Consider the following 11,771-nt stretch of genomic DNA (forward strand, 5'->3'; position numbering starts at 1 on the left):
CTCCTTCTTGAACCGTCACCTTGCACCAAGCTTCTCTACTGATGGGTTTTGAGCACTATAACAATCCTATGGTGCACATACAACCCTAATTCTTTGGATCTAAGTTTTCTCAAGTTATACATGCAATTTTCATTTATCCAAAGCATGAACCCTAACTAGCATACAATTTAGAGATTTACAACATAAAACAAGTTAGATGAATACCTCTTAGTTGTAGCTTGTAGAACTTGGCCTTTCAAGAGCTTAGTACCTCAAATAAGTCACAAACACCAAGAACAATGGAGGATTATGAGAGATAGGTTAGGAGGCACCAAAAGTCGGCTAGGGTTTCTTCTTGGAAGTCTTGTCCGATTTTAGGAGTGTTTGGGGTTACATTTATAGTGTGGAATTCCTAGGGTTTTAACTTGTAAATCGTTGTTCATTCACTTAGGCCTTTAATCCATTAAATCATTTGATAGCCTTTTGGACTAACTCTTCATGGACTCTCACATAGATTTAGTCCATCCCTAATCAACATGGATCACTAGCCTAAAGTATATGTATCACTGATTTACTTAATCAACCCCCGTTAATTTAATCAGTCTCTTTTGATCACTAAATTAATTCCAAAATAATTCCTGATCAATACCAATTAAATAATATGATTTCTCAATTAATATATTATTCTTATAATATATTAGTAAATCATAAATAACCTCTTTCTCAAATATCCATCCTATCAAATTGCTCTGGTGAAGGCAACCCAAAAGGACCATGCTACTATCAGTTCAAGTACATACCAATTATAGTTATGGGCTTAGACACCTAATCCAACAGTCTCCCACTTGGATAAGTATAATAACTATAACTGCCAATGTAACTTTAAAATCCGATTAGCAATCGTAGCTCTCAAAAGCCGCTTTCCAACTCTGATTTAGTCAATGAATCGTCCTTTAGATAAGGGATCATATAATCCTATGTTCTTCAAGATATCATGTGGACAAAGACATGGAATAAGTTCATACTCATTGTCCAGAAGTTTGTTTCTCGATTTCTGATTTGTTTGACATAGAACTCATTTGAACACATCAATTGAGTCCTGGCTGGGCCCGACACATAAGTCAAAACAAAATTATCGAGGGGCCCATGATATCGTTTTTAATCCTCTTAGGATAAAAGGAACAGATAAAATTCGACTTATATGCTTGTACTAATTACTTGTTAAATTATACACAACAACGCGTTTTATAACATCAAGTTACTGATGCGTTTCCGTACTATCAATGCACAACCAACTCGTAATCAACAACTTATATATCTTGGTTTGAAGACTAACAATACTATCGTCTCACAATCACTCGTGATAAATTCCATGAATTGATTCATGTGAGTGTGGTTTTAATCCAATACTCAAAGCTTATTTCAAGAGCACTCATGAACATTGTAGCAAACTTTGCTATGTATAAACACTTTAGACAATCTACAAGCCAATTCATGACAGTCTAACTTCATAACCTACTTCCAAAGTATGATCATCTGTGGATAGTTCGAATAATCATATTATTATGGAAGTCAAAACATGAAAAAAGTGAAACATAAAATAAACAATTGAAAAAAGACAGTAAACTTTAGTTATAAATAAAACCCTTATTATTGAATCATCATATGTCAATTACATTTATTTATTCTAGGTTTCTAACTGCCTATCTAATCACTAAAACTAATATCGTCTCTTAGGCTAATGCTTTTAGCATGCTGCAAATGCTTAATCCTACTCAGTCCCTTCGTAAGGGGATCTGCTAGGTTATCATCTGACGATACCCTCTTCACTACCAGGAGTCCCTCTTCCACTCGATATCTTATGAAGTGATATTTTTTGTCGATGTGCCTGGATCTGCCATGATCCCTCGGTTCCTTGGTTAAGGCGACCGCACCCTCGTGGTCACAGAAAATCTCCATAGGCTCATTTACAGTTGGTACAACTCCAAGGTCTCCGATGAAGTTCTTTATCCATATTGCCTCCTTCGACGCTTCTCTTGCTGTTATTGATGGGTTTTGAGCATAACAACAATCCTATGGTGCACATGTAAACCATAAAACTTTGGATCTAGGTTTCTCTATTGTACATGAAAATTATCCAAAGCTTATAAACCCTAATTCTAGCATATCAAAATCGAAATCAATAACTTAATATGTTCAGATGATTGCCTTTAGATTATTGCATGAATCTTCAAGCTTTGGGAGCCTAGTATCACAAATGTAATACCTCTAATCGATCACAAACACCAAGGAACACAAGAATGATCTTGAAGAGAGAGGATGGTGGCTCAAAATAGGCTCTAAGGACTCTAGGGTTCTTCTGGTAGCCGATTTTGGATGCCCTAGGGGTCCTTATATAGCTGAGCTGCTAGGGTTTCAGTCAAAACCCTAATTGGATAGCTTAGGCCTTAAGCAGCCTCGAGAACCTTCTGGAATAAGGCCTTGGACGATTTCAAGGTAGGCTTCCATCCTAATTTCGTCCACCCCTATCATCCATAAGATCCATAACCCAAAATTCAATTATCTTATAATTGCAATTCCAGTCCCTTAAGTTTAATTAATATCTTTTGATCACAAAATTAATTTCTTAATTAATTCTTGACCAATATTAATTAATCAATATGATTTTTCTTTTTATATATTATTCTTATAATATATTAATAAACCATAATATCCTCTTTCTCCACTAATCATCCAGTCAAGTTGCTCCGGTGAAGGCAACCCAAAAGGACTATGCTACAACCATGTCAAGTACATACCAAATATAGTTATGGACTTAAACACTAATCCAACAGTCTTCGACTTGGATAAGTCTAATAACTATAGATGCAGGTATGACTTCAAAATCCGATTAGCAATCGTAGCTCTCAAAATCCGTTGTCGAACTCGGACTCGTCCTTTAGATAAGAGATCGTATAGTCCTCCGTTCTCAAGATATCGTGCGGACAATTACATGGAACATAGTCATACTTATTGTACAACAGTTTGTTTATGGATCTCCAATTTGTCTGAGATAGAACTTAATTGAACACATCAACTCAGTCCTGACCGGGCCCGACACATAAGTCAAACCAAATCATCGAGGGGACCTGATATCACTTTTTGTCTCTTAGGATAAAAGGAACAGATAAACTTCGACTTATATGCATTTACTATTCACTCATCAAATCATACACAACAATGCGTTTTATAACATCAAGTTACTAATGCGTTTACACATTATCAGTGCACAACCAGCTTGCAAACAATAAACCATATATCTAGGTTTAATGACTATATGATATTATCGTCTTACGATCACTCGTGATAAATTCCATGAAGTGATACCAGTAAGCGTGGGTTTAATCCAATGCTCAAATATTATTTCTTAAGCACTCATGAACGTTGCAGCAAACTTTCGCTATGTATAATACACTTTAGACAATCTACAAGCCAATTCATGACAGTCTTCTTTCATACCTACTTCCAAAGTATGAGCGACTGTGGATTGTTCGAATAATCTTATTATTCAGGAAGTCAAAACATGCAAAGTGAAACAATAGGTAAATAACTAGCACAAGACAGTAACTTTACTTATAAATAATACTCCTTTATTTAATCATCAAATGTTAATTACAATTTATCTATTACACATTTCGAAGCTATCTAATCTAAAATAATATCGTCCTTCTACCCAATGCTCCTAGCGTGATGCAAGTGCTTAACCCTACTCAGTCCCTTCGTAAGGGGATCTGCTGGGTTATCCTATGACGATACCCTCTTTACTACGAGGAGTCCCTCTTCTACCCGATGTCTAATAAAGTGATATTTCATGTCGATATGTCAGGATCTGTCATGATCCCTTGGTTCCTTGGTCAAGGCAACTACTCCTTCATTATCGCAGAAAATCTCCATACGCTTGTTTATGGCTGGCACAACTCCAAGGTGTCCAATGAAGTTCTTCAACCATATCGCCTCCTTTGATGCTTCGCTCGCTGCTATGTACTCTGATTCGCACGTTGAATCAGCTACGGTCTCCTGCTTGGAACTTTTCCATGTCACTGCTCCTCTATTCAGGGTAAAGACCCAGCCCAACTGAAAGCAGTAGTTTTCACGGTCGGTCTGAAAGCTTGTGTCACTATACCTGTGCACCCTTAAGTCATCACTCCTACCGAGGATAAGAAACCATTCCTTGGTCCTTCAAAGGTACTTAAGAATATTCTTGACTGTGGTCCAATGTGCTCTGCAAGGGTTCCCTTGATATATGCTGACCATGCTTAAAGCGAAGGCCACATCAGGGCGAGTACAAGTCATAGCATACATGATCGAGCCAACTGTGGAAGCATAAGGTACCCGACTTATCACTGCTATCTCAGCTTCGGTACTCGGGCTTTGATTCTTACTCAACTTGGCATTGCTTTGGATCGGTAACTCCCCTTTATTGGAATTCTCCATACTAAAATGTTTTAGTACCTTTTTCCAAGTAAGTATTCTGACTAAGTCCTATTAGCCTCTTACTCCTGTTTCTCACCATCCTTATTCCCAGAATATAGGCAGCCTCTTTGAGGTCCTTTATAGTGAAGCACTTCCCAAGCCAGGACTTAACCTCCTGCAGGGTTGGGATGTCGTTTCTTATGAGCAGTATGTCATCGACATACAATACGCGAGAGCTAACTATACTCCCATTAGCTTTGACATATACGCAGGACTCATCCTCGCTTCGCAGGAAGCCAAACTCTTTGACTTTCTCATCGAAACAAAGATTCCATCTGCGAGATGCTTGTTTCAATCCATAAATGGATTTCTCAAGCTTACACACTCTATTAGGGTGTTTCGCATCGACAAAACCCTCTGGCTGACTCATGTAAACATCCTCAGCTAACTTCCCATAAAGGAAAGAAATTTTGACGTCCATCTGCCATATTTCATAATCATGAAACGCATCTATGGCTAGCATAACCCTTATAGACTCTATCTTCACAACTGGTGAGAAGGTCTCATCATAGTCAACTCCGGGAGTTTGATTAAAGCCCTTCACAGCCAATCGCGCCTTATAAGTGTGCACTTTCCCATCCATGTCGGTCTTCTTCTTGAAGATCCACTTGCACCCAACCATCTTACAACCCGACACATTGTCAACCAAATTCCAAACTTGGTTGTCATAGATGGACTGAATCTCTCTGTTTGTAGCTTCTTTCCACTTTGCAGACTCCGAGCCTGCCATGGCTTCCTTGTAGCTGTTAGGTTCATCCGAATTTACTAGTGTGCTATCACTAATAAACGTATCACCTTCGGTATTAATATGAAAACCATAAAACTGTAGCGGAACACTAACTCTCCTGGAACGTCTAAGAGGTAGGGACTCGTCAACTAGTTCAACATGTTAAAATCCTCCTCAGGTTGAGTCTCAGTGTTAGAGGTTCCTTCATCACTTGATTCTTGAAGCTCTTAACGATCAATTTGCCTTCCACTGTCCCGTTGGCTTATGAGTTATTGCACTCGGAAAACTCCTCTTCTCGCAACGAAGTCAACATTGTCACTCGGTCTATAGAAGAGATCTCCAAAGGACTTCTATGGGTAGCCGATGAAAATACACCGCTCACTGCAAGGTTCGAGCTTGTCGTGAGTCTCTTGTCTTACAAAAGCCTCGCAACCCCAAACCTTTATATGTGCCAACAAGGGAGCTTTCCCTGTTCACATCTCGTGAGGTGTTTTGGCAACCTTCTTTGTAGGGACTAAGTTAAGGATATGGGCGACAGTCTCTAAGGCATACCCCCATAATGAGATAGGTAACGAAGCCCAACTCATCATGGAACAAACCATGTCTATCAAGGTTCGATTACACCTCTCACCCACACCGTTCAATTGCGGTGTCCTAAGTGGCGTTAATTGCTAAACAATTTCGCATTCCTTAAGGTAGTCGTGGAATTTAAGACTATGGTACTCACCGCCTCGATCGGATCGGAGCATCTTAATTTTCCTGCCCAACTGATTCTCCATTTCTTGTTTAAACTCTTTGAACTTTTCAAAGGTTTCTGACTTGTACTTGATTAAGTAGATATACCCATATCTGCGATAATCATCAGTGAAAGTCACATAGAAGTGGCATACATCCCTTGTGGTGGATCTAAAGGGCCAACACACATCGGTGTGTGAGATCCAATAAACTCTCACCCCTTTCATAAGTACCAATGAAGAGTGACTTGGTCATCTTTCCAAGTAAACAAGACTCGCACACGTCATCGTCCCTAAGGTCGAACGTCATCGTCCCTAAGGTCGAATGACTCCAACACCCCATCCTTTTGGAGTTGGGCCATATATTTCTTGTTGACATGTCCAAGACGACAATGCCATAAGCATGCTTTGTCCAAACTATTGGAATAGTCGATATGCAACACATTATTTCCTAAGTTGTCTACAACCATCACAATTTCATATATTCCATTACAAGACAATGCTTCAAAATAGAAAACACCATTAAAAAGCATTAATAGAACCCTTTTCATTATCAAACGAAAATCTAAATCCTTGTTTATATAAACCATGAAAAGAAATGATGTTTCTTGCCATTTCTAGCGAATAGCAACAATTATTCAACTCTAGTCCTAACCCACTACTAAGCACTAAAGAGTAAACTCCAATCTTGGTGACAGGCGACACTCTTCTGTTCCTCATGATCAAGTTTATCTTCCCATGCTCCACATCCCTATTTTTTCTTAGGCCCTGTAAATCAGAACAAAAGTGAAAACCACATCCTATATCAAGAACCCAAGAAATAACATGCGATGAGTTATTAGATTGAACAGTGTAAATACCTGCGAAGGACGGCTTGATCTTCCCATCCTTGATATCTGGCAGATATTTCGGGTAGCTTCATTTCCAATGCCCTTTGTCATGGCAGTGGTAGCACTCCGCATCCTTCGGGGTCGAGGAGGGTGCAGCGGGACCAGCCTTGGCTCCACTAGAAGAGGTACCATAATGGGACTTTCCCTTATGGTGGCTCTTTAAAGGAGCCTTCCTCTTCTTACCCTTACCTTGCCCAATAGCCAAGAAGGGGGCAACAGTAGCGGGAGTGGATGCAACAGATTTGTCCTTGAGGTTGCTCTCAGCAATCCTCAACAAGCCTTGAAGCTTGCTCAAGCTGACATCCTCCTTGTTCATGTGGTATATCATGCGGAACTGGTTGATAGAAGGTGGCAAGGAGTGAAGAATGATATCAATCGCCAGCTGCTCATCGAAGTTAACATTTAACGTCAACAGGCGGTCGACATATCTCTGCATTTTCTGCAGATGGGCTGTGACAGACTCTCCGTCCTTCATCTTGGTAGTGATCATCGAAGTGATGATCTTGTACTTCTCCTGACTAGAACTTTGGTGGTACCTGTCTAGTAAATCCTGATGCATCTCGTAGGGATAGTAGTCCTCGTAGGACTTTTAGAGTTCGGTAGTCATTGTCGAGGGCATGATGCAATGGACTTTCGTAGCATCGTGCTCATGAGCCTCAAAGGTAGCGATCTCCTTGGGAGTAGCAGTGTTGAAATTTACTTCTTTCAGCTCCTTGTCGAGGACATACTCCTTGTCCTCGTAACGTGTAACCATTCAAATGTTGCGGATCCAATCATTGAAATTGGTTCCATCGAAAATCACCCTCCCACACAAATTCATGAGTGAGAACGAGTCGGAAGAGTTCGAGCCAGAAGCGTTGTTGTTGTTTGAGTTAGACATCTAAAAAGGAAAGAGACAAAGCTTGATTAGATAAGAATCCCCAATTAAACACCCAAATGAGAAATTAGGGCTAGGATCCAACAACATTATTTGCAATTTAGAAGAGGGATGTCGTAATCTAAACAACAAATAATTTGAAGGTAAGTAAATGATGATTCACTAATTTCCACCATGAAAAACGAAAAAGAAATTAAGTTTTAAATGTATTGAAAATTCCTATCCTAGATCTTTTAAGATTCAGTGAACTTTTCAATGGCATTTTTAAATCTCGATATGCCCTTCAAGTTTGTGACTGGGATACCAAGGATTACAAACAAGGTGTGAATAACCATGCAAATGTACTTGTTGCCCTCGATGTTACAGTCACCTAATCAATGTGTCGGTTAGCTACACACGCTCCATTGATCTATGACAAACCTCGAGTCACCCTTTGCCACCCTTGCTAGACCCAAATTAGTGTGCTGGTTAACCGCACACGCTCCACTAACGTCTTGTCAAGGGTACAAAGTGTAATTTCATGAAATAACATCATCTTCACATTTTTCCTAAAGTAACTAAGATTGAGAATTTTTATAAAAACATTTAGTTACTTTATTATCATTATACTTTTAATGAGGAATTAGTTGCCCTATCCTACCCGTTTGTCTAATGACCCTCCACCAATCAAGGAAGCGGTGAGTGAGAGTGGACACCCATTAAACCGTCATTTTATAGGCAGCAACCTTATACCCCCTTATAGATCGGCTTCGTGAAGGAGGCCTACTAACGGTAAGACTAGCATTAATCTTATATATATATATATATATATATATATATATATATATATATATAATTATTCTTATAATATTATAATAGTATAAGGGTTGAATTTTAAACTTGTAAAATTCTAGGGTTTAGAATTCAAATATTTCAAAATCAAACTTTTTAATCAAAACTTAAATTCCAGAACTTGAGGGCAAGTTTTGAAACTTTTCAAAATTTTCTAGATCGAAATTCAAATAATATAATTAAACAATTAATTGGCAATTATCTAATTTTGACCTAATCTAATTTCATGGCAAGATAACTCTTTCCAATAATTCAAATAATTAAAGTTTATCATATAAGGCAATTTATTATCTAATAAATTTGGAATTATCTTCTATTTTGATAAGGATAATGTCATCATATTAATAAAATTCGGATTTTATCAATCAAAAATGTTTTTGGTAATTATCCAAAGTCAAAATAGGCCAAAATCCCAAAATTCCCTCTGTTTGACACTCCGACTCATCGAGTCAGCATTTAGACTCGTCAAGTTCATCAGGGGACTCAATGAGTTTGTCAGACAGAAAGCATAAATTTCGATTTCAAGCAATGAATAATTATACAAAGCATCAAATACAACAGAAACCAATAAAAGCTCTGATACAACTTATGGGTTTTGAGCATAACAACAATCCTATGGTGCACATGCAAACCATAAAACTTTGGATGTAGGTTTCTCTATTGTACATGCAAATTATCCAAAGCTTATAAACCCTAATTCTAGCATATTAAAATCGAAATCAATAACTTAATAAGTTCCGATGATTACCTTTAGATTATTGCAAAAATCTTCAAGCTTTGAGAGCCTAGTATCACAAATGTAATACCTCTAATCGATCACAAACACCAAGGCAACAAGAATGATCTTGGAGAGAGAGGATGGTGGCTCAAAATCGGGGGTGGAGGACGTCATGTACAATATCACAACAATTGTATAATAGTAATCAAAGCAACAACAACCATTATATCAATAATATAAAGTTTACATTGTATTCAATTCGCATATGATTGACTCCAAAATTAAATAACAAAACAAAGACTTGAAGCTACTATGCTCCGTCTTCTCGAAACCTGTGTGTGTACCTGTCTACTAGTTTCCTGAGAATACAAGTGATTTTGAAAGTGTATCAACTTTTAAGTTGGTGAGTTGATAAGTATTTTATATGAAAAGGTATGTTCTTTGTTCTTTGAAAATGATATTGTGTTCCTCCAGAAAAATCCTATATTTTCTATAAAGCTGAACTGTAAATTGTTTACTTGAAAAGTATTGACGTTTCTCCCGGAAGATCCTATATTTTCCTTAAAGCTGTTTTGTAAATTGTTTGCTTCAAAAGTATTGACGTTTATCCCGAAAAATCCTATATTTTCCTTAAAGCTGATTTGTAAACTGTTTGCTTGAAAAGTATTGGCGTTTATCCCAGAAAATCCTATATTTTCCTTAAAGCTGAATTGTAATCTTAATTGCTCCAAGACCGAAAAGTGTAAGTATATTACCATACTTAAGTTAATGACATGTAGTTTTATTTGTGAATAAAACCGTTTGAAGAGATGTGTTTTCGTGTAAAAATAAGTGTATTGTCAATTTCATGTAAAATAACGTATTTTTCGTTTATCATGTGAGTTTTCATAACCGTGCTAACAAATGATTTGTCTGCCACGACGTTCTTCAAGCGTCTAACTGTTTGATATTTGTCACCCATAACCTGCCGGTTAGGCTGTAGCTATTAGCCAGGGTACGGGGTCATTAATCCCGTATAGATCTATACACAAGTATCACGCTCTCCGGAATGAGACTCGAGTTATAAAACAGGACTTCCATGTATACCTTGGTAGGTACGACGAAGCCAATGTCTCACAAATTTCCAACGAGTTTACGTATTTTTGCAATGAAATCGTTAGTATATAAATTTTTTTCCTCTTTCGTAATAGTTATAAAATATAAAAATAATCATATTTTTATATAATCGTTTCTTTGCCCCCAAAAAGGGTAAAATAATGTGAACATTCCCCCAAACTATACCTATTATAGTCTAACATCTATATTTCGTTGAAAATGATAATTGTTACGTTTTAACGTATTTTGCATGTAAATGTTTACTAATTTAGTAATAACGTTGTTTCATATATTTGATGTTTTCTCATAAATAGATACGTAAAAAGTAAGAAGGCATAAACAATATATTGTATTTTAACACAAGTTTCATTATGTGTTAATTGTATTCTCCCCCCTAAAACATAGAAAAAACTTGAAAAAGTATGGGGGTATGAACTCACCTTATGTGTAGTCGTGGTTTGATAACGAGACAGAAGCGGTGACTTCGGGCTAGAATACGGGAAGGATGTGGTAATCCTAATTGTTTTAAACACACAATAGTGTGTGAATAGGATGTCTTAATAGCACAAGTATTCCATAAACACTAAATATTACCAATATATAAGTAGTTTGAAGATCTTCTGGAGCTTAATTTGCACTCAAGATGAAAGGAATGGGTTTGCTTATTTGAGTGAGAACTTTTGAAAATTGTTTACTGGTAGTGTATCAAATGGATCCTAAATCGTGTATTATATAGGGTGAATGTGATAAGGTTTGCATTGGTAAGTGTATCTTATCTTCCTAGGAAAGTAATCTTCAAATCAAGTGGCTAAAATATCTAGATATTTTTTCAATTCAAGTGAATGTGATAAGGTTTTCGGAAGAATTACATATATATAAAGAGGATTTTCGGACTAGGCATGTTCTAGTAATGAGTTTTCGTTAAGGAAAAGAGTTTTCGAATCTAAAGTCAAAAGGAAAAGAGATTTCGGCCATGGTCTTCTAGAAAGGAGGTGTTTTCGGATCTAATCTCTTCAAAGTATGTGTTTTCGGATCTTTTAATGGGCCTCAAGATGTGTTTTCGATCCATAGGCTTTTCTCATGAAGGGATTTCGGATCTATCATGCTAAAAGTAAGGGATAGTGTTCCAACATTCAAAAATCGGAATCCTTAAGTAATATATACTAACCTACTTTTAAACTTATTACTTGGACTTGTGTTGACTCCTTAAGGCTTGTTGACTTCATTTGTCTTTCAAAGTTTCACTATAACTTGGCTTTCAAAATGTATATACATATAAACTTGAATAAGTATACTCTTTCTTGGTTTTCAATGTTCCATTGAATCAAGTGCATTATAAATCTACTGATACATGTGTGAAGTTTTGACTTAGTTTGCTCTAGGATTTTTCAGGTTGTCACATTATCAC

Source organism: Lactuca serriola, chromosome 3 (assembly GCF_051521515.1).
Source record: "Lactuca serriola cultivar US96UC23 chromosome 3, Lser_US96UC23_V15, whole genome shotgun sequence".
NCBI classification, from domain to species: domain Eukaryota; kingdom Viridiplantae; phylum Streptophyta; class Magnoliopsida; order Asterales; family Asteraceae; genus Lactuca; species Lactuca serriola.